Raw genomic sequence first — 22,899 nt, 5'->3', positions numbered from 1 at the left:
CATTCCCATTTGTGATTTACTGCTAAGCCGGATAGACTCTGAAAAAAAAACAAACAAAGAGACCTTTCTGGCACCTTTCCGTTTTAGAATTGGACGCCCCCTCGGTTACTTGTGTGGCTCGGTCCATTTGAAACAGAGGAGGTTGTTTTTCTGGTGAATGGCAACAACTATACTTAGGTTATTGTTGAGGTCTTTACTTAACTCATGTCTCTGGTGTTGCCCTTGGTGTCGCTTGCCCTGTGATGGGCTGGCACCCCTGCAGGGTGTCCCCTGTGCATTCTGGGATAGTCTCCGGGCTCTCTGACATGCTGCGTTGGGTAAGCCAAGTCTGAAAACCAATGTATGGATGGATGGAGCAGTTACTTGGCACCTGCTGGTTGTTTTGGCTTTAGGAAGCTCATGGCAATGTCTTTCTGAGAGACACAAGGTCAGTAGGTACCATGTTGTCACCACCCCTCAGTGACCTTTCCCGCCATAAAATACCTGTCCGAGGAACGCAGATCCCAGAGCCAGTTTTAAAAGAGGCACGCTATCATTAAACAAATGAACATTTCACGCTTGGCTGGTGAAGAAAGAGGAATGCTGATCTGCCCGAGCGTGCCATGCATTCTACAGCTGCCACTAGGGGGCAGGCTTGCACAACAGTCAGCTACAACTATAGATGAGCATGTAGACTACACCAAGTGGTGCAAAATGGCCCCTATCCAGCAGCTTAAAGCACATATCAGATGTGTTTCTGTGTGTAGACAGAGATCCTAGTGCTGAGTGTCAGAGTCCCTTTAAAGTGTAAGTGCCAAACACACACAGCGCCCTCCCCTGGCCATGCGACTGATATTACACAATGAGGCTTTTAATGCTGTCAAATTTACAAGCTCGACTCTGACGAGTAGTGGCTCACCGAAACGGCGCTTGGGCGGACATGACTCGTGTAATCCTGGATAACTTCTCAGCCGTTCACCAGCTTCCCGGAAGGTGCTCGCATAACACGACCGAAGCTGTGTGAGACAGATTTCCCAGCATTCCCTTCTGCCGACGCTTAATGTCATGATGCCATCCGTTGGCTGCCCACGCCGGCCCCCCAGTCAGGGCCGATTAATGCATTAAAGGCGGGTCCTGCCGCGGGATGGTATAATGAGGCTGGCGCCTGAGCCGTCTTCCGGAAGGAGGCCTCGGAATGTAAAACATATGCTAACGAGCCGCGCTAATGAACGAGTGGGCAGTGTCACGCTGCGTGATTCCTAACCCCCTCTAATGCCTGTGGCTGAGGCGGCAAAACCCCAGCCTGGCTAATGACCAGGTGCCGCCTTCTGATTGGCCAGCCTGCATCACATGACCTTCGCCACAGCCTCCCATTGCTACTTGTCCTGCTAGTGGTATATTTCCACCTTTAGTAAAAGAATCGACACATCCTGAATGAATATATATGCTCTCTATACTGACAGCCATTGCAGTGTCCTAACAAAGCTAAACGCTGTTAAACAGAGGTCTTTTAAAGGTCAGATAGCTGATCACTTGGCCATGGTATCAGACCTGCTAAATCAATGACCTACCTGAAAGGTTGGTCTTCCCAAAAAGACATCATCCATCCATCCATCCATCCAGGCAGCCAGGCAGCCAGGCAGCACAAGCGTTAAGGCCTGGGCTAGGGTGACCAGATAATCCATGTCAGGGAGGACACTTTGAGCTACTTCGGGTTTTACAAACTACTTTCTAATTGAAAGGCTGCTGTGCTCGGCTAAATAGTTCAGCTCTTCTTGTGCTTTGACTGGTTTGTTTCCTTGACTGAAAGACTCATCCAGCTGTTTCACATTAGCATTAGTGACACATGCATGATTATAGGAGACTGACCAATCAGCACAAAGTGCTCAAGTGAAATCCAGGTCCTTTTAATTGAAATGGTAATTTACAATTCCTGTCCTAGCTCAGAGTGTCCTCCCTGACATGGATTATCTGGTCACCCTAGCCTGGGCACTTCTTGACTGGGGTGCCAGTCCATAGAAGTCAAAACAACTTGTTGGAAAATTCTGTATCTGCAGCTTCACTTGCATTTTCTCAGCAAGATTAAACCAACAATTTTCATCTGTTTTTGTGATCTTCTGGGCTGGGATTCACAATCCCGTGGAGTCAGTGGGAAATCCCCGCAAAGACAGAAATGTCTGTTTTTCCTCCGCTTGTCACGGCGCCTTTGCATTGGAGAAGCTACACCGTGCCAACGCACAACGGATACGGGACTTCCCGGGAACAGCGCCACGGCGGAATCTCACGGTCAACGGGGCGGCTCGGAAAAGCCCGGGAGGGGCGACGCAGGAGTTGTTTTAAGAAAATGCCGTGCTGGGTTCCTGCAATTCGCCCCATTTGGGGATTAAAGTGCGTTAGATAAGCGTGCAGGTGGAGCGGGTCTCTCTCTACACAGCCAGCCTAAGGTTCTGCATTCAAAGTCCCCCTTCTCCCGTCGACTCTCTCTCATGTTCAGTACACTGAAAAGAAACGCAAATTTTCAGCTTCTCCCGCAGTGGCGAGGAATATTGAAAGAGGAATGCTTCCCCGAGCCGATTGCACGTACATTCCGGCTAAATTGAATTTATTAAGGACATCCCAGAAGGCCACATTTCTGAATACAATGGAGGACAGAGTCGGACCCAGCCTGGGACTCACTTAGGGACAGAAAGCAGGTCCAGCGGTTAGCAGGAACTGACGCAAGCCTGGCTCTCGCCTTGCCTGAAGTACGAGTGAGCTCTGCTCATCGCCATATGGCCCAGGGTGACACGGGTCCACTTCATTCGTGTCACCACCCGGGCAAACCACCAGAGACAAGAAGGCCGGCTATATTTAGCCGGAGCGCTAATGTAACACAATGAGTTATTTAAACTCCAGCCGTGTGTCCCTAAAAAGAAAACAATTATACAGTCACCTTTGCGGGAATGTTAATGAAGTCGCTTGTTTATTCACCGTGCAACTCGTGTGAGCCCTGAGCAAATCGATAGGTAAACCTGAGGTCCGATGGAGACCTGTCGAAGGAGCGCAAAAGACGATTCTGCGCAAACGGCTCATAAAAATCTCAGGAACAATCAAAGACAAACAGGAAAATAATTACCACTCAGAGAGAGTGGAATAAGATGTGGGTGATGATTCCTTTCATCTTTTTTAATAGGAATGCCTGCAGTGAAAGATAATGTCTTTCCACTGTGTTTCTGCCTCTTCAGCCTCCTGAAGGTGAACGGACGGCTGTCGTCGGAGATGTAATGGCCGAACAGCTCGGTAGGCCGCCAACCTCTGAGATTCCTCTGAGTTCCAGAACTACGATCTGCATCTTCCTGGGCTGGTAAGGGCCCACATAATCGGCACACTCCTCCGCTTTCCTTCGTCTCTCCTTTGACTGGCAGGAACCCCGCTCTGCAAATACAGGCCCGACCACAAAGCTGTCGCTCGCACTGACATAACGTTACTGGAGTCCCCGGCTTTCCGCAGATTTCAAAGGGGTTTGGATATCTGGGGAAAAGAAACACCATCAGATATGGGTTAATTACCCACGATTACTTTGGACTCAGACCTGACATTTCATTCAGATCCTGATTCTGGAATATTCTTTTTCATATGCAGTCATTAGGAGAGCAATTACTATTATGACATTTCAACCTCGAGTGCTGCATTTCGACTCTCCATGGGATAAAATTCTTCTTCACCAGCTTCTAGTAACCTCTCTCTGCTACAGGAGGTGAGATGCAGTGTGACAGATCGGTGACATCGCAGTCGCCTTTTTCCTCCAGTGGAAACTCGCGGGTGCCGCTGCAGCACATTCCCGCCCGACGGTGACAGGCCGACGCGGATATCCACCCGGAGATCGGCATTCCCACGGCTCAGCTTCTGGCTCCCAGGTCTCACGCGTCTGCTACTGAGTTTGTTTTTGCCTCTTTTGCGCACCTGGGAACTGCGTTTTTTTCCCCCCAGAAAGTTTGGCTCAAATTATCAACGCATTCTACTCATGTTCCCGGCGTGCCCGCCGGAATCTGATTAGCCGACTGTGGCAGAAACCGGAGGTTTTTGGCTTGACTGATGAGCTTCCGTCATTTCAAAGTAATTTCATGAATTGACCCCATGTCCCAGGGTCAAAGTGGGTCAAAGTGAATCAAAGAGGTTGGCTTTGGTGGAGTGGGAGCATGATTCTCCAGCTATTACCAGACTCAGAACTGTATGACTTTGTTCTGGGCATGAATGTTGTATGGATATAAATAAAACACAAAGCAAGACATAAATATTTAAAGTAATACACAATCATAAACACTCACACACTATTATTTTCATGAATATATTTACTAAGTAAGAAACGGCAGACTTAGAAAAAGTTGTTTTGTGCATGGCGTGCACTGTTATCTATAATTTCGATGAGATATACAGGTATTTTATCAGCATGTGAATAATTTACGCTCTCCTGCAGAAGCGAGCACAGACGTGTGTGACTTTAAGGCTGCGGCTGGGTTCAGGCGGGCTGGAGATCTTGCTCACCGGAATGCATTACCTTACTTAGCGCCTCGTCTCTCCAACAGCTTGTCCATTAGCGTCTATTTGGTTTTCATTTCTCAATTTTGGCGGCGACCCCGTGGGTCACGGCCGGGTCCGCTTTCAGCTCAAGAGGCTCTCATCCAGAAGAGGGCCCGTTTTTCACACCGGGTCTTTTTCAGCGTGTGGCGGGCACGTGGATGCGCCCTCGGCTTTGCATGGCGCTGTGCCAGCTGATACTCTGCATTCAGATGAACCTTATTAACCTAGATAATGCTGATGGGCCCATACATCCTCTCAATGTTCCTCTTACCCCAAAAAGCAGCTTAATTAAACATCCTTCATGTAACCCAGCAGCCTCGCTGACCTGCCATCAGCTGTCGGACCAGCTCCAGCCTCCGATCTCAGCCTCTTTCTCTGTTTCGATACCCAAACATTAGATCAACACCCCCCCCAAAGGGACCCCAAATTGAGGTACCTCCTGTTCCCAAGTTACCATCAAGCACGCTTCAGTTCTCGTGTTATCATTGTTCACACTTCTGTTCTCGAGTTACAGTCGTTCACCCTCCTGTTTCCAAGTTACCATCATTCGCTCTTCTGTTCTCGAGTTACCATAGTTCTTGCTCCTGTTCCCAAGTTACCATCATTCACACTTATGTTCTCGAGTTACCATCGTTCACGCTCGTGTTCCCAAGTTACCATCGTTCACACTCCTGTTCCCGAGTTACCATCGTTGATGCTCCGGTTCCCAAGTTACCATCGTTCATGCTTCTGTTCTTGAGTTACCATCGTTCACGCTCCTGTGCCTCAGCTATCACCGCTCACGCTCCTGTTCCCCATTCTCGAGTCACCACTGCTCATACTACCATTTCCGAGTTACCATAATTCATGCTCCTACTCCCTAGTTAGTATCATTCATGCTCCTGTTCCTGCAAAAGGTCTAAAAACCCAATTATATTTGCTTCATCCTCCAAGCAGTTTGCCTTAGCTTTGTAACCCTGTGAGGTCATTCAACACGAGATCCGGTCAGTTGTATGCCTTGGTACTGTAGAGGAAGCTGACTTCACTTTAAGGTGATGCTGTATTTTATTACGCAAAAGTGCTACAGAATGCATCACTCCTACAGATGGGGTGTCCGCTAGGGCTTTTCAGGCAACACCTGACAGTTGGCTTCCTTCCGCTTCTTCTTCATGCTTCTGTCTTCTCCCTCTCTGTCAGCTGCCCTCCCTCCTGCCATGCTGTCTTCTTCACGGCCGGGTTCGAGCCCCAGGGCGCCTCCAATCAAGGAACTTACTGCAGTTACGGCATTCCGAGCCATAATCGGAATTCAGTACCCCCCACGCCGGAATCATTAGGGGACTTCCGGGAGGGATTGTAATATCCCCCCCCCCCCGCCCCACACCGAGACAAAGTTATTACACTTGTGGAGCAGACGAGTGAGGCCCGGCAGAATCACACAGAATGCATAATATGCATAATCTCATTTTATTATTTTCTGGCTCTGTAGATGACCTTGAGTTTTATTATTCCAAAAATCGCGCTACGGCCTTCGGGGGAGTACAGGCAGCTGTCAGTGTCAACTGCACGCGCGTTAAGCCTCGCAATAAAACTCGGCTTACTTGCTGCGCAGGTGTTGGGCGACCCACACCCTGCACATACTGTCGGGGGGTGGGGGGGGGCACGTCCCTGTCAAGTCCATTGAGATTGGGGGGGGTGGCAATGGCAAACTCGGGCAGAAAAGGGAAGTTAAATGGCACACGTATCCGGCTTCTGATTTCCCCAGAGTGCTGGCCAATCATTTGCATTCCTTTATTATCCTGTAAATCGCAATTAACTGGAATGAAACGGCGTGAGATCTCCGAGCACCAGTCTAGGTCCTGAAAGACTTTAAACGGCAGAAGCTTGACCAAGGATTTCAAACGGCGTGCGGGAAGCTGACACCCGAGATGGGGAAAAACAGAAAGGATCGGTGTGAAGCAGCTTCTTCAAAGAGAGACGCATGTATGAGCGCAGAAAATGCTGCAGCTCATCCTCCATCAGCAGTAATCAAAGACTCATCATTCAGGGCACTGCAGTCACTGACCGGCTGAACTGAAAAGACACAGACTCTGGAATATGCCTTATATCGGTGTCTCTGAACCCCAGACATTCCTCATTTTTGCTCCCTCCATGCTCCCAGTCAATCATGTATGGCAAATACCTGGTGTTGTGAGCTGGGAGGGAGCAAAAACATGGGCTGTCCGGGGGTCAGAGAAACAGTGTCTTGCATCCTTTCTTACTTTGGTATGATACCTCAGTGAAGGGGCCAGGTCCTTGCAGTGTTTATGGTTGGGCTGCCTGCGACCCAGATGATCTGGGGTATGTGAGAGTGCAGCAGGCCACCGTTTCAGCACCGTTTTCCTCAAACCAGGAAAGAAAGTCGAAATGACAGTCCCAGTAAATTGTCTATCCAGTGTATCCAAGCACAGTAACTCGGCGGATGGTGAGGACATTTTATCATACAAATTAATTCCAGACAGAGAGCGCGGCAGCGAAGGGCTTTCGTAACTCCTAGCAACAGGCTCCGGACAGACGCCGGCATATCGAAACAAACAAACGGTGTCCACACCTCTCTATTACAGCAAAATAATTATCAGGAAAGTAACCACAGACAGGGGGCCTGAAACACATCTCGTCCATGTAATTGCCTGTGTAAAAATGAAGTGGGTTTTCGGTAATATACTTGCAGGGACATCGTGACAACAATGACATAGACCTCAAAAAAATCAGCAGCTTGTTTTAGCAGTTTTGACTCCAATAAGGGCGTTTTAAAGTCACAGCATGGCAGAACTGCATTTCACTTCAAGTAAAACGTGAAAGTGGGGAGTGTCGAGAAGTTGAGAACAGATGCAGACATGTGGTATAAAGGCAGAAATGGCAGGGCCTGTTTACTCCCACCACCAAGTAATGTTAATATTAAGCAGAAAGGAGGCGGGGCAAGTGTGGGCGGGGCCAAAACGAGTGACGAAAGAGTCATGGCTCCACTACTGACCGTAAAATGAGCCAACTTTATCATTAGGCGATAATATGTTTCAATTGGCGAGTGACCAAGTGGTGCACTCTGAGGGCCAATCAGCTTTCAGCTGGGCTCAGGGCTGCTTGACTCAAACCACAAAACCCCACATCAACCATTTCCACAGGGACAATAAGCACCATCCACTTGACCCTATATAACCCCCCATCAGTCCAATCAAGGTGAGCCGGGGTTCACTACTCAAGCAGTATGTCAGCACAGAGCTGTTGATGAATCGCCATGGAGACACAACCCGATCAATCAAGCGCCTTTCCTTACGACACACCCCTGGCGGACGTGGAGGGCCCCGGGGCCAGGGTGTCACTAATGACTGTAACAATGTCACACACAACTGATTTTATATATACGGACATAATTACAATAATAGTAATGCGAATATATATATATATATATATCTTTCTGTTTCACACATTAGGCGAGTGTGAGCGAAATGTGACTTGTGTGTGTGAGAGTGAGTGGGAGACGTGATGAAGAGGTAATGAGGAGTTGGGGGGTAGAGAGAGAAACAGAGAGAGAGACTCATTTGGAGGAAGAGAAAGCGCAAGAGAGAGAGAGAGAGAGAGAGACTCATTTGGAGGAAGAGAAAGCGCAAGAGAGAGAGAGAGAGAGAGAAAGAGAGAGAGAGAGACATATCTTCCTGCTCGTTATCAGGCAGGGTTAATAAGCCATGTCGTCACTTGGCTTCTGCTTGATTTTTTTATATTTAATGGAGCCCCCCCCTCATTTAACTCCCATACACATTCCAATCCTGAATTACATTGAGAGGGGAGGGGGCTGGAGTGGCAGTGCTTCGGTGTCAGTGGAGGGTGCCCGCGGATGCAGCGGCAGCTGTGGGTAGGGGGTTGTGGCCCTGGGAGGTAGGAATAATGACACCTAGGGTCCGGCGGTACATATGGCGTTCCGGCCAATTACAGTGGCCAATTTCTTACACCAGGTGGGCGTGCACTGGCGTTCCAGCTGCTAGAGGACGGTGCCACCGGAGCCGTGAATCCATCTCCGTGAGAGCCTACCCGGAGAGCTCAGTTTGACGGGCCCCAAATGGCTATGCCCCCCCCAGTCCGCAGCTGCTCGCTGGAGCGTGACGTACCCGAGCCGACTAGCTGAGAACATTATGGACACCCCCCTGACCCCTGGCACCCCAACCTCCCGCCTGTCCTTGTTGAACCTCGCTGCCTAATTGAAAGGGAAACTAAACATATCTTGGTCTGGGGGCCCCAGAGCCCCGTTGGGCCGAACTCCCTTAAACAGATGCCTCGTGGCCCCCCAAGTGGCTGCCCCAGCCCAAGGCAGGCACCTTTCACCTGCCTTCTGTTCTCCAGGCTGTCCGAGCCTCACAATCCAAACCCCTCCATCTTCACAGCTGCACACAAACTCCCCATTAATCTGTCCTGGGATCTGCGAGCTCTCTGGCTTCGGAATGCTGATTCTTATTAATAACATCCGAATAAATGAATCATCCTCCACCCCCACCCCCCCTGCCCCATCTGCTTCAGGGGGGGGGGGGTGAATGAAAGAGAAACAGACTCTATTACTGTGTAGAATTAAAGGCAGAGACAGAATGATGTCGTTGATGGGTGACGGCTGATGATTTCTCAGTTGGTGCCAGAACCAGTAACTATCAGCTAATCGCTTGTCAAGACGAATGAAAGTGAAAGTGAAGACAGTGGGAAAATCCGCACAAAAACATGTTATGAGGCAAAACCACAACAGAAGCAGGATGACTGCCAAGCACCTTCCATACTCATCATTTTAAAGCCCCTGTGATGTTTTTGTGAGCACAGGAAGTGAGAAGAAAAGTGTTTGCCATATTGGAAGCAGGAAATCGCAACAAAAAGGCCATCACTCGCTCACACAGGGGGGTGTCCGAATGGCTTCAGTAGAGCTGGGCTGCATCTGGCCTTCTGTGGTCATGGAGAGCATCTAACCAGCTCTGCTCAATTAGCAGTCCTGCTCTGGTCTATCTGGACTTCAATAGTCGCCCTCAAAGCCATGTGCTACACCTCATGCTAATTGCTCTACGCCGGGCAAATTTAAGGCTCCAAATTCTGTCGGATGGCCCGTGAGTCGATGCCGCATTCTCCATCGATTACTCTCCCGTAATTATGTTTCCCTGCAAGCCGGATTTATTGGCGCAGGCCGGACCGTCTGCGGGCGGGAAGCGGCTGTGGCGCATGGACGCCGCGGACACAGGAAGGTCACCGGCTTCTTCCAAGTAGATTGGATTCGTTCGATGTTTTCGGAGGGCAAATTACTCATCATTTACGAGTGGCGTGTGGCGTGCAATGGAACGGCCCAGGCTGCCAGCTTTCTCCGCTCTCTGTATAAACATTCCTCATCTTGCAAAACTCTATATCTGTCTGAATCAACGGCTTGACTCCTTGGCTGCTTATGGCCGCATTTCTGGAATGTCGGTGCCGGAAAACAGGCTTATTATGCATGTCTCGAACCCGAGTTGCGGTTTCGATGAGGTGGTCACCCTCTACACCAGGGATGTCAAACTCCAGTCCTGGGGGGCTGGAGCCCTGTGTAGCTTAGTTCTTTCCCTGTTCCACCACAAATGATTCAGCTCAAGAGCTGTGTGGTAATTAGCACAGGGAGGTGCAAGGAGTTGAATCAGGTGTGTTAGATGAGGATGACATCCCTGCTGTGCAGGGTACCTCGGTGTCGTCTTGCTGTCAGTGTCTTGGCCCTGAGAGGGAAGGCGGCACAAGCCTGCAAACGCCATTCCAGTGTCAGCGAGTATCTCGTAGGCAAAGGGAGGGACGTGAAACAGACGGTTGCTGCCAGAAAGTCGAGCTCCAGTTACCTCAGATAAAACAATAACGACTTTCCTCGTCAGCACATGAGCCCCATCACGCCACCTAGGTGATGGGGGGGGGGGGGGGGGGTGGAGGCTGAAATTGAATTACTCCATTCTGCCACATCCACTGCAAGCGAGCTAGCAAACACGTTTGGGGGGGGGGGGGGAGGTTATTTTGACCATCCTGTTTTGTTAATTTGATGCGTCTCTGTAATTTGGTTAGCTAACTATTCCAGAAACGTGCTCTTCCTGATCTCACCAGCTGTGATGATGTATTCAGGATCTGGATCTGGAATGAATTGGGGGGGGAGCTTTAGGCCTGTGTTGGGGGGTGTGGGGGCCAGTAAAGTGCCCCAGGAACCGTCACTCTACATGTCATGAATGGTGATTTTTAATGTTGGGGGGCGGGAGGAGTGGCTCCCTCGATCACTCAGTCAAATGGATTCTGCGACCACATGGGTGCTGGTTAGGGGGGGGCTGTCTCGTCTCAGACGGGATATGCATCATGCTGACACGCAGCCTTCATTTAGCACATCTGGGACCGACAGCGAAGTCGGCACGGCAGCTGTTCTGTCTTCGTTAGCCTGGCTCATCACACAGGAAGTCGCGGGTCCGCCACCCCCACCCCCACCCGCACCCCACCCTGACTCATCCTCGCAGCCACCGGGGAGCCGTGGCCCCACCCAATCCGTCCCTTTCCATCACCTCCCTGGACTAATTACTTGATTAGTGAGGCAGTTGAGGTAATTGATCTGGTTAATGAGGAAACAATGGCGGTGATTCTGTCAAGCCGTCGCCAAGGGAGACGGCACAGACCAAATGCCGCTGCTTGGGGGAGGGGACCCGGGAGCATGCTGGGGGCTTTTGCTTGCTTGTGTGGCTTTAGGATGCGGGGAAGCGGAGCTAACTATAATGGGAGGTTGCTGGAAATTCTGGAATGTACAGAACTTTGCAAGAAGTTCAATTACATTTATAAGTTTAATTCGTTTTGCTGAAACTTTCATCCGGAGCATTCTCCTGGAGTAGTTCAGGTGAAGTTCCAGCTCCAAAGGTCATACGGCAGGAAAATCCTGAGATTTGATTCAACACTTTCTGAATTATTAGTTTGGGGTCTTTTAGCAGCTGTAGCAGGGACATAAGACCCCAAAACCCTCAGGGTTAGGATTACTGCTCTCTGCTCAATGATTACTGCTGTTCCCGGGATCACAAGGCATTCTTTCTAAAGAATATGATCTTGAATTCTTATTGGTTCTTCTTAGTTGGATTGCTGACCAATGGGATGAAGCCCTCATGCTCATTGTGAAGGCCGTAAAGGAGGGTACATAAGCACACTGCGCAGCTTGCAGTGATTGGCTGTTTTCACTGGCCATTACACGCCAATCCCATGTCACGTGCAAACCCAGAGTGACTCCACCCCCGCGAGCAGGTGGGGGGATTTTTCAAAGCAGGAACTGATGCAAGAAGAAAGCAATCGCCAGAGACCGGATGGCCTTGGGGGGCAGTGTGGAGTGGGGCATCGGAAGGACGTTTGATTGCTGGGTGGGGGGGGGGGGGGTCTTCCTCAATGGCCTTGAGTGTGGAGAGTAAACATAGAGCGGAGATATTAAATTGAATGTCAATTAAATACTATAGTTACCCTGCTGAATGGGTCACCTGCTCTGCTTATAACAGACTTGTGCCCCCACAACCTACAGTCATGCAAACTTGTTGCACTTTCACATCATGGCCAGACTGTCCACTAGGGGACCCCCTAGACAGCTCAAACACCGGCTGGCAGTGGATATAGGCTCTGGTAGGGATGTTTGCACAGGGGGGGTTGTGTTGGAGCCCGGTATTGCAGTATATAGCTCCGAAAATGGGCTTACGTCATTGTGTCTGGAGCTGCTCGCTGCATGGACCCCATAACCAGACTGGGTGGATGTTCTGATGTTCTGATGACCTTCAATGGGTGCTGAGTGCTTGTATGTGTTAATAGCACCCCCCCCCCCCTTACTGAGCAAGACAAAGAACCCCTACCCTCCACACTTCTGTCTCCATCTCACCCACTACGCTTCTGATAAGGATCTGGCTGGTGAGCAGACATTTATAGTACAAGAATACTCTGGTTGTGTTTCTCCTCTTCCTGTCTGAACCCCGTGTTAGTAATTGCCATGGCGATGATTCATGTTCCCCGAGAACTCCAGGTAGCGCATGAGTCAGTCGGCTGGGTGAAGTCAGCCTTCCAGCAGACGCTGCTTTCGCGGCTGCCTGCTGACCTGGTGTCTGTGCCCCCCCCCCCCACTCCTACAGAAAGGTGCTTCAACTCCTTCAATCCCAGATCACCACTTGCGGTTCAACCTTCCAGACAGTAGGGGCAGCAGAGAGCTGCAGCCACCACATAGTTCACAATACATAGATAGTTATGATCTTCTCCATTTACAGTCTGTTTTTGTAGTTGTTATTATTACAGCTTTACCCATTAACCTGCACGCCCCCTGCTGTCTGTGGAGTGCAGTGGCTGACAGCTAGCATTTTCTAATGTTTAATATATGAGGACTGCACCCAACAAGTGAAGCTCCTTCCCCCTCCCAACAAAATGAGTAAAACATCCCAAACCGCTTTTGTGGAGGCTGAATAACAGTTGCTGGAATCACTATGAAGGTTAATCACTTCCTGTGTAGAGAGACACCATCTTTTGGGTGAAATGATGATGCGGGAGCCGGCGAGCATTGGATGGAGACGTGGGGTGTGGAAGCTGATTGATGCGATGAAGCCCATTTGGCCGAGCGTAGGCAATCTGCAGGATATATGGCTCTTAAAGGAGAGTTAAAGTTGACTGTCGTGTCCCTGCATGACAAAACAGTAACGAGCCTCTTAATTATGCAGCCTGAGTTCTGCCAGACCCTTCAGTCACTAGCAAGCTGGACGGGCCTTCTGATTCGCTCGAATTTTTAATTATTCGTGGGCCAAGGTCTCTTGGGAAAATGGCCGCCGCAGTGCATTAAGAATCTATTGGGAAACGCATTGTGTGTGTTTGGCCGACTGAGGACCACAGTCTCCACATGCTATCGGCCGTTTTCACATGTAGCACAGAGAGGGTAAACTATTTGATCTTTTTCATGCCTCAATAGCAGGAAACCTAACAATAACAGGACCTTAATGGACAGAGAAAGATACGTTTTTAAGCTATTCTCAGAAGATAACGGTCTGCTGCATTTGGTAGCAGCATGGCACTAACCTCTGGCAAGCCTTCTAGGGGCTGTTAGATGTGAAATGTCCACCTCAACCCCATGTCCACACTAGGACCCCAGATAGGGTGCCCTTATCTGCCTGCAGGAAAGGTAACGACCCATGGTAATGCATCTTCTGGGGGTGTATCTCTACAGCCACGTGACATGGATACTGAAGCGGCCCCACAGTCAAGCCAAGCTCTGGGAGGGAAGGAGAGAGTGAGGGATAGAGGGAGAGGGAGAGAGAGAGAAAGGCCGTGTTGAAAGTGCATGCCAGTTTGCCTGTGCCAACGATGACATTAATTTAAGAGGTTCTGCACTTGACCCTACAGTGGGCTCACACAAAGCCACCTGCAAGACATCACATTTGTAAGGACACGGGAGAAAAAGGAAGTCATAGACTGTGCCAGCATTTGTATTTTTTTGTGAAAGCATGCATTTTCCTTTGAGATGTGCTTGCTGGAAAAAAAATAAATTGAAGTCTGGAATAATGTTTGAGTCATCTGACTGGGGGAGCCCTGTTTTTTTCTGCATGGTTATTCGCCTGCTTTTTGTGCCAGGCACTGACCACCCGCCCAGGCAGGCTCTCCTGTGTTTGAACCTGGGGGGGTTGGGGGGGTGCGTGGGTGCTTAAGGTGCTCGATTTGGGACTGAAACAGAATTGGTTCCATTCTCAGCAGACTGGTCCAGCACACTTTCATTTAGATGCTTACCTGAAGTTTTTGTCCAGAGCGACTTACAGTTTTTTTTTTATCCTTCGTCGACCGAGAGATCTTACCGGTGTCTGAAGCTCTATGCTGTTAACCTGCAAGCTCACGCAGAGTCCGAATAAATTAACAAAACAGGGTGGTTAAAAGAATCCCTCCCCATCCAAAAAAAAAAATCTCAATGTTTGCTGGCCCGCTTGCAGTGGACGCGGGAGAATGGAGCATTTCCATTTCAGGTTAGCTTAGCAGGCAAAACCACATAATGCACCCTGATCAGCGCCGCTGGAAGCATCGCTGTACAAGTCTGCACATAGTAGGCCGCTGAAATGCCCGTCGGAAAACAGAAACGCAGAAACACCTCCCTCTCTCTCTGTATAAACAATCAAGGTGTGAATAACATACTGCATTTTATTGTGTCTATAAATATATTCATGTGTTCATTCCCCCACTGAATTGCGAGGAAGGTGGAAAAGCAAAAATTTTTAATTTATTTTTATCTTGACATAAAGACTACGGCATGCGAGTCACGCTGTCTTTGAATGATGCATTTCCCGGGAATAGCCAGGCCAGACGAGCTCTGGTCCCCCTGATGAGAGTGAGCTCGCAGCCCTCCACGCTGCTGAAACCAGTGGCCTGTCGTAAAGCCAGTGAACTTTCTGTGGAAAAATGAGCTTCACCTCCACCATGGCTCTGAGAACATGCTGACTGCTCTCCATGGTGCTGAATTCACTTCAGGTGAAGATATCTCACAAGCAGCAATGATCCGTGAATGACTATTAATTTAAGTTTTAATATTCAAGATTCAACAGATTCAATTCAGTTCGATTTAGTTTTATATAGCGCCTTTCCCAAGGCGCTTTACATGGGTGTGTTGTGAAGACTGAGACCGAATCGGGATCCTGACCATAGGCTGGTGAACCATCCCAGAATATTGGGGTCCTGTAGCAGAATGCTTTACCGCCCACTGTCACTTTATTTATATGTGGAACGAGGGTAAAACCTGCATTCTGTGATCTGAGTGGACGATGCGGCTTGTAAACTCGAAGTAATTCTGTAGGCCAGAGCTAGACCTTTAAGTGCCTTATATGTAAGTAGGAGAACTCAGTCCTGAACCTAACAGGGAGCCAGTGCAGAGGAATAAGAACAGGGGTTATGTGTAAAGTGATCTTTACTGTCAGCCCAGCAATATACATACATAAATCTGGGATGAAATATCGTGTCCCTGAGCTGTGGGTGCGGGTGGGGGCAGGAAGGTAGGGTGATTTGGAACATAATTGGATTAGTCTGAGTCGGGGGCCCAATACGATGTTTTCATGGGTCCCAAAATCTGTAGCGCTACCCCTGCACTGAGCCCAGTGGCGACTTACACATTTATTAAACATTAATACATGACATCATACCAACATTTACACAGTGACCGGACAATGTGCTTCATACTGTACAATAGCCAAAAACATGGAGAATATTGGTCATTTATCCCAGGAATTATCTTATATAAGGCTCTGCCCTCATCTCTCTTCTCAGTCTCTGTAAAACTTATTTACAGTCTTCCGGAAGGACTTAATTGGGGACATGAATGAGGACAATAAAGCTTTGCTAAACAATTACAGGCAGAGCGTGATAAGGAGCAGGCATTCGTTAACCCGCGTCGCCTGTTAAGCTTTGTTTGGGACTTTATAGGTGTGCTCATCGCCGAAACGGCTTTTCTATAGCCTGCTCCCCGCTAATGGGCTCGTTACTGCCCCCACAGCTCGGGGTGCGCCAATGCGAGACTCTCAATTAAAGCCAAATAGGAATCATAAAACGACATTGTGCCATATAAAACGTTTAAGCCATTAGCCAGTCAGAGTTTGAGTCTCTGTAAACGCCCCGGTCGCCGTAGCTAATGCCGGCAGGCTTTAGGGTCAATGGCAGTTTTGGGATAGAGTCCTTAGCCAGGCAATGTGTGACCTGCAGTGCAGGGGCTGAACATAGCAGGAGAATTCAAGTGGGAAATAGGGAGCGATGCCTAGACGGGGCCTCGCCGATTGCGGCCCGCTCTGCGGCTCATGAGGAACCCGGAACAATCCCCCGGACCCCCGGCCTTGCAGAAATCAACATAAGGAAAACACAAGAACGCAACAAGCATTAGCAAGCTTGCCCCTTTGGTCTCTGAGCAGGGCCCGTCATCCTCAGTCGCTCTAGTGCCTGTACATCGCTTCGGATATAAGCGCATGCCAAGTAAATAAAACATTAATGTGATGTTCTCCTTAGGTTTACAATGACACTAGTGGATATTGCCACTCTAGATGTAATCCTGCCAGCACACCACACACACACCGTAGCAGGACCGGCTCATATTAAACAGACATTTCCATGCAGGATGTCAGAGGCATTATGGGTAAGTAAATACAGAAGGTCGTGGCTGGCTAACAGTAGCACTTTATCACCTTATGGTGGTATTTGATGATCACTGCCTGCTCCCAGCTGTTCTCCCCTCTGTCTTGCGACTGCCAGCTTGCAATCTCCGCTCTGAGGTCCCAGAGAACCGCTCTCTGGCAGAGGAATCATTGCCGGAACATTCTGCCTAGCAGACAACGCATGGCTGACAGTCCGCACCTAGAGATCCTGACAGTGCCTTCTCATCTTTTCCATCTACCCTTTAGCCCTCGCCCCCCGATCTCGAACCCGCAGCATCCCGAGGAAGCATTTGAGCATCCATGAAGCATGTTCAGTGTCTGCCATGGCAGGGGCGTGTGTGTCGACTGAGGAAGGCACAAAGTAAAGGACCACAAGTGGTCAAAAGCAAATGGGACCTAAAAAATACCTAAAAAGGTAACAAGGGGAAAATAGCAAGGCAGCAAAACTAGAAAACCCCAACGGCGCATCATCACAACACATTCTGACACAAACTAACACAACAACCTATTGGTGGAATGAATTAAGGCAAGAACTTAAATACACAAACCAGACTGATCTAACGAGGACGCAGGAGAGAAGTATTAACTTAGCAACCAATCAAAGCAGAACACAGTACAAGCAACAGGTGACACTAATGAACGGGGAGCGATCACAGAACTAGGAAGGTTTAACTAGAAAACACTAGTCATGCACTGGAAATACAAGACTAATGCAAAATTCAAAAGTACAAAATGGATGGGAAAACTGACAGAAAACACTAGGAAAACCAAAACCCAAAACTACAAACACTGGGGAACAAAAGTCAAACAAAACCCAGAACATGCAAGACTGGGATGTGTCAGCCTCAAACCCACAATCCCTGGGTTTGCAGACTAAGCTGCACACTCAGCCCACTATGCTGTGTGGTATATTAGGGAACAGGAGAAACACATTAGGGAAGACTGGGAACTAAGACAGAGAGGGGGGAGGGGTCACAGAGGGCGGGGGGCGGACACTACAGACCCTGACAGCAATACGTCGGCTCTCTCAATCACTGGCACCAGAAATGATTGTCTTGCCTTTTATATCTGGGTTAGAAAACTGGGAGAAAGATGAGTCTATCACCCCCACACATTAAAAAACACAACACACACCATCTGTGATTCCTTGAACGCGCCCATGATAGGAAGTTAGTAAGGCAGAGATATTAAACTGCTTTGGATCCCAATATGGCCCCAGGCTGGCTCACCCGAGTACACAGGTTACCGGGAGGATGACGGAACACGCGTGTGCTTGTTTGAGAATGTGTTCGATGTGCGTATCTGTCTGAGGGGCAGGTGCAAGCCGTTCTGTACTGTGCGTCATGAAGCCAGCGTGTTTAACGATGAACCGAGTCCAAGCTCCTCCAGAAATCTGCTGCTACATGGAAATTTAAATGATAAAAAATAGAGCTGCAAAATTTGGTCACATGTTCTGCTCAGGCTAAATGTCAGAACTAACCAGGCAAAGGTTGCCAGTTCACCCTTTGTGTGTAATTGATTTCAGATCCTGTCTAGAAGAAACAATTAGAAGATGGATGCATGGATAGATGGATTTCCTATTCTTCCCCTTTCTTTGTTAAAGAAGAAACAATGTTGTCTGGGTTCATCTGATTGGGCCCTGAAAGTCCCGCCCCCTTATTTGGATGGACACTGTAGGCTGATTCAGTCTTTGCTGATACAGAATGCTGGGTAAGGACTTTTTCCTGGTGGCTCTGTGAAGTAGGAGGTCCAGCATCAGGTGGCCGTTGTCACATGACTCTTCCTCGACACAGTGACCGAATGCCACAGTGTTTTGTGATGCTAAGAGTCAATGTCTATTACAGGCACTGGGTCCAATGTAAAAAGTAGGTGGGGGGCAAGGATTTTCCTGAAGGGACAGCCAAGCATGAAGGCAGAGCTGATTCACCGGAAAGTCCCCAAAGACCAATATAGGAAGTGAGGAACATGAGAGAAGAAAATCTGAAAGGCTATCAGTGCTTTCCTCCGCCTCTCTACCACACAGAACTGCTTTACTCAAGAAAGATTCCCATCATGCACCTGTGCTGCCTCAAATGACTCGCTGCCATCAGCACCTGCCGCTGCAGGGAGGAGGTCAGAGAGAACAAGCGAACAGGTAGGCAGGAGGGAGAAGGGAACACAGGATGGGGCCGCAAAAGATGATGGCTGGCTCAATCCGGGGCATCGTGACCACTGTGATGATACTGTCCTCTGGAATGGGCCCTCCCCTTTACAAGCCCCACCCCCAGTGCCTGCCTTCCCTACAGCCGCACACTCTTTGACAAATGGCTTGTGTAGAGACATTCAGTCTGTGTCTGCAGCAAGTGATCCGTAACTTCGTCCTTTCCGGGGAAGAAAAAGATTGTTTGCCCCTGCCAGCGTTAGTGTTTATACTCCTAATGTAACATTCTGTCAGAGGTTTGGGGGACATACACACTGCTGATTCCAGACAAAGGAGGATCCAGGATCTGCCCTGAGACGAAGTCTGGAATGGGACAGGGAATACTCGTCTCATCAGTTAATCCGCGTCAATCGGGACGTACAGGCCTGAAGTTTCCCGCAGCCCCCTCCATCAGTCTGCCGGGGAATCCTGACTGGACGGTGGGATTCAGCCCCTCCGATGGGTGGGCTGTTCGCTGCAGAGAGACGCTGGCTTGCCTTCACGGCCTTCTTCCCCGTGCCCGATTTGGATGGCAGACCTGTTCCCTCGCCGTCTACTTTGACAGGCTGCTAACTGCGCTGTGGTTTAATGGAGTGTTTGGGTCCCGGGAATGTGTGTGTGTGTGTGTGTGTGTGCGTCTGCAGCTCGGCAGACGAGGGTATCAGCACGCAGGCCAGATTTTACTCATTAGGAGAACAAGGGAAGAGGCGCCCGATGGAGATGTGGAGCCTGCCGCCTTGTACGCCTCTCGAAACGCTCTGACATTAAATAGGCCGAAAATAGCTCCCTTTAATCTGAGCCGCCTTCATTGCCAGATGTGGCGAGCCGTCCAGATGCTTCTGCTTCCAGCAGAACGACAGTGTTTGTGGAAGGAGACGGAATGTGCGATCCGCTTCTGCGACTGACGGGCTGGGCGAGGCGGGGCAGGGTGGGGGGTATGAAGGGGGGTGGGGCGGTGCTTGTGTGAGGCTTTGCTGCTGCTTTGCTTTCCTGCTTTTCCTGTGTGTCGCCCTCCCCCCACCCCATGACATGAAAACTTTGACTAAGGAGCACTGAAGGAGCTCTTCACCTGCTTCTCTATGTCGCTCCCTGCTGGTTCAAAGTGACCATCACCCGTTGGAGCCATCTTTGCCCTCACCACTGAAAGTCCATCAGCTTGCATGTGGCCCCAGGTGTCCTCTCATTTTATGGCTTCTCCAGCCTGCTTTTCTCCATGGAGGGGCTGTTGCTGGTCCCTGCTGGTAATGCGGGAATGGCCATGAATGGCTAATTAATGGGATTTAATCGCTGACACCTTGTTTTTTGCACAGGGGTACCAGGCAGGTCCAGGGCATGCCAGTTCTGGGGGAGGAAACACCCCTTTGGATTTCATTTCCCTTGCTGCATCAGCATGCCTCATAAGCATTCAGTGTGCTCCCCCCCCACCCCCAAGCCACTCAATAGACCCCCTCCCCTGCTCACCAACCCGCTGCGATCAGCACCCTACCTGAAGGCATACCCCCCCCCACCCCAGCCCTTCTATTCAGTGCTTGGTGAACGCAGCATGACAAACCCCCCCCCCCCCCTTTTCTGTCTGTCATGGGCTGGGGGGGGACATTTAGCTCTACATCTTGGACAACAACTTGTCACTTATCGCCCCACCCGTATGAATTCTTAGGCACTGAGGCAAGTTCAAATATGTACTTATGGAAAACACAAAGCCACCTTGTCCCTTCCCTGGGGAATTCCCGCGGGTCGCCACAGGGTCATGTTCACTCCATGACCCCCCTCCCACACGCCCCCCAAACAAATCTGAGGCCGTCTGACTACTTCAAAGTGCTTCTACATTTTATTCCGCACTAAGATTTTTTGCAAGGTGAATAACTGGTTGCCAGATTGGTGGAGAGACTCTTTTTCCATGGTTCTTAACTGGTTGTGGGAGTGACCTTCATGGCAAGGTGCTTAACTGGTTGCTGCCAGATTGGGGAAGGTTATCTTTCTGCAAGGTCATTAAGCTGAATTGTTTCGGACTGGAAAAGGCTGGAAAAGATGGGTCTGGATTAATAGGAACTATTAGCTAAGCTATTTTAAAATGACTAATTAGTGAGGTAAATATACACATGGTGTCACTTTGCCATTAATTCCTCACTCGTTTCCCTCGGGTGGACGTCTGGCGCCCCCTTGTTCTTCGTCCGGACGATCGTGGCTCGTTACCGCGGTTACTGAGTCAGGTGTTCTTGGTGTGGCGTCCTCAAAGTCCATCCTGAGAAGGACCGTCCTGCACGTCAGCATAGGCAGGAGATGAAGCCCCTCAGAGGGGTGGGGTCGCAGGTCGGGGAGTGCGGAGGGCCTGCCCTCATTTGGACCTCGTTAATGATACTCGGGGGGGGTGCTGAAAAGCAGGCTGCTGTAACCAAGGGCAGAGGTTTAATGAGCTTCCCAATGAGACCCCGACATCATTCTCCCTGTCCTCTGTTCCCTTGGTGTGGGGGGGGGGGGGGGGGGTTATGGATTATTTTTTACATTTACCTGTGTTTTACTTTATTGCGTGTGTGTGTGTGTGTGTGTAAGTGGGTATTCCTTAAATTATGGGGACACAATGTCCCCACGACATGATGAACACCAGTTTTTGAGGGTAAACTCAATTTAATAAAAATCTGTGAATGAGATGAAAAAACTAAAAATGCAAAAACTCTTGTATTTTGCGTGGTTTTGGTTAGGGCTGGGTAGGGGCTAAGGTTGTCATAGTTAGCATTAGCATTTTTCTCATAGAAATGAATGAGCGGTCCCCATAAAGGTATGTTTACCCAACTGTGCATGTGTGTGTGTGTGTGTGTTTGTGTGTGACCCCCCTCCCAGCCAGCAGACAACGTTCCTCAGAGAACAATCCCAATGAGAGAGGGATTGGCTCTTTCTTTCTCTAGCTTTCGCTGGGGGATTTCCGTACTTTCAGACCGATTAAAGAGCCACACTTACATCCACCCCCCGGAGGCCCTGGAGTCGCCGCCCACAGGACGACTCGTTCTCCCTGCCGGACGTGTCATTACCCAGCCAGATGGGAGTCCTGCCTCGTGGACCCTCTCCACGCGGACTTCAAGCGGCTCGGAGATTGGAATCGGCGTGTCCGGATGCTTCTCGCGCTTTCCAAGCGAGGTGGTTTGGAGACGCACGCAATAACGGGATTAAGGGCTTAAATGACTGAACGGTTTTATGCATCGCTGCGAAACCTGTGACCTGCGGCTGCGCGGCAGCCAGAAAGGGTTGGGATGCTCAGTCTCCCCCCACTGGGAGCCCCCGCCCCCCCCAAGGAATTTGCTGTGATCGCCAAGAAATTCCTAGAGAATGCCAGATAAGGCCATCTTCCCGTTTGTGAGTCAGATGTTCTAAGGTGGAACTTCTGCTGCTCTGTTGATCAGGGAAACTATGTGCCCCCCCCCCCCCCCACAGAGGTACATGGGCGTCCCGCCCTCACACAGCCCTAACCAGGCGGAGGCAGGCAGTGGTAAACTCCATGGGAATCATGCAGCCTCCCCCCCCCCCGCATGAGCTTCACAGAGAGTGAGAGCCTCCTGCCAGATGCAGTTCCCCATTCCCCCGCCCGCCCCCCGCGGGGCTGTGACAGTAATACACATGTTCCTGCTATTATTTAGTTTATTCTTCAGTGTAGCTGATCTAGTCAGACAGCCTTCAAACAGGAGCTCCAGCCGGCGACGGTGGGGGAGTCAAGGGAGAGACAGCCCCCGTGTTTACGCTGCTGCTGCTGTTTTTAGCTTTATGAAAGGCTGCTGATCACAGGAGGAGGAGCCTCTTGAAATATTAAAAGCGCAGGATTGGCCATCCACTGCGTCGGCCGTGTTTACCACCACTAACCACCCATCTGCATGACTCCCCGGAGGTTTGGCCACAAACAGTCACTACACCAAATATTAAATAAACATGTTCCTTATTTAGGAGATACTGAAGCAGCATATTCTGCAATCTTCTGACGTTACTCACTAGATATTTATGTCGTTTTTGAATCGTGGGGGGAGGATGTGCAAAGTGACTTTTAGAGTG

General features: G+C 49.8%; 1 long non-coding RNA gene across 1 annotated transcript in view; it reads right to left on the bottom strand.

The window, feature by feature from the left end:
- Positions 1–13,679: 13,679 nt before the first annotated feature.
- The window catches only part of LOC140578300 (uncharacterized), a 74,413-nt gene continuing 65,193 nt past the window's right edge, over positions 13,680–22,899 (bottom strand). The window contains exon 4 of the long non-coding RNA XR_011982386.1: positions 13,680–13,780. This is a non-coding gene — a long non-coding RNA (uncharacterized lncRNA). The remainder of the gene's footprint in view (positions 13,781–22,899) is intronic.

Source organism: Paramormyrops kingsleyae, chromosome 14 (genome assembly GCF_048594095.1).
Source record: "Paramormyrops kingsleyae isolate MSU_618 chromosome 14, PKINGS_0.4, whole genome shotgun sequence".
Lineage (NCBI taxonomy): Eukaryota > Metazoa > Chordata > Actinopteri > Osteoglossiformes > Mormyridae > Paramormyrops > Paramormyrops kingsleyae.
The sequence above is the reverse complement of the archived record's forward strand: the minus strand, read 5'-3'. Positions and strand labels throughout refer to the sequence as shown.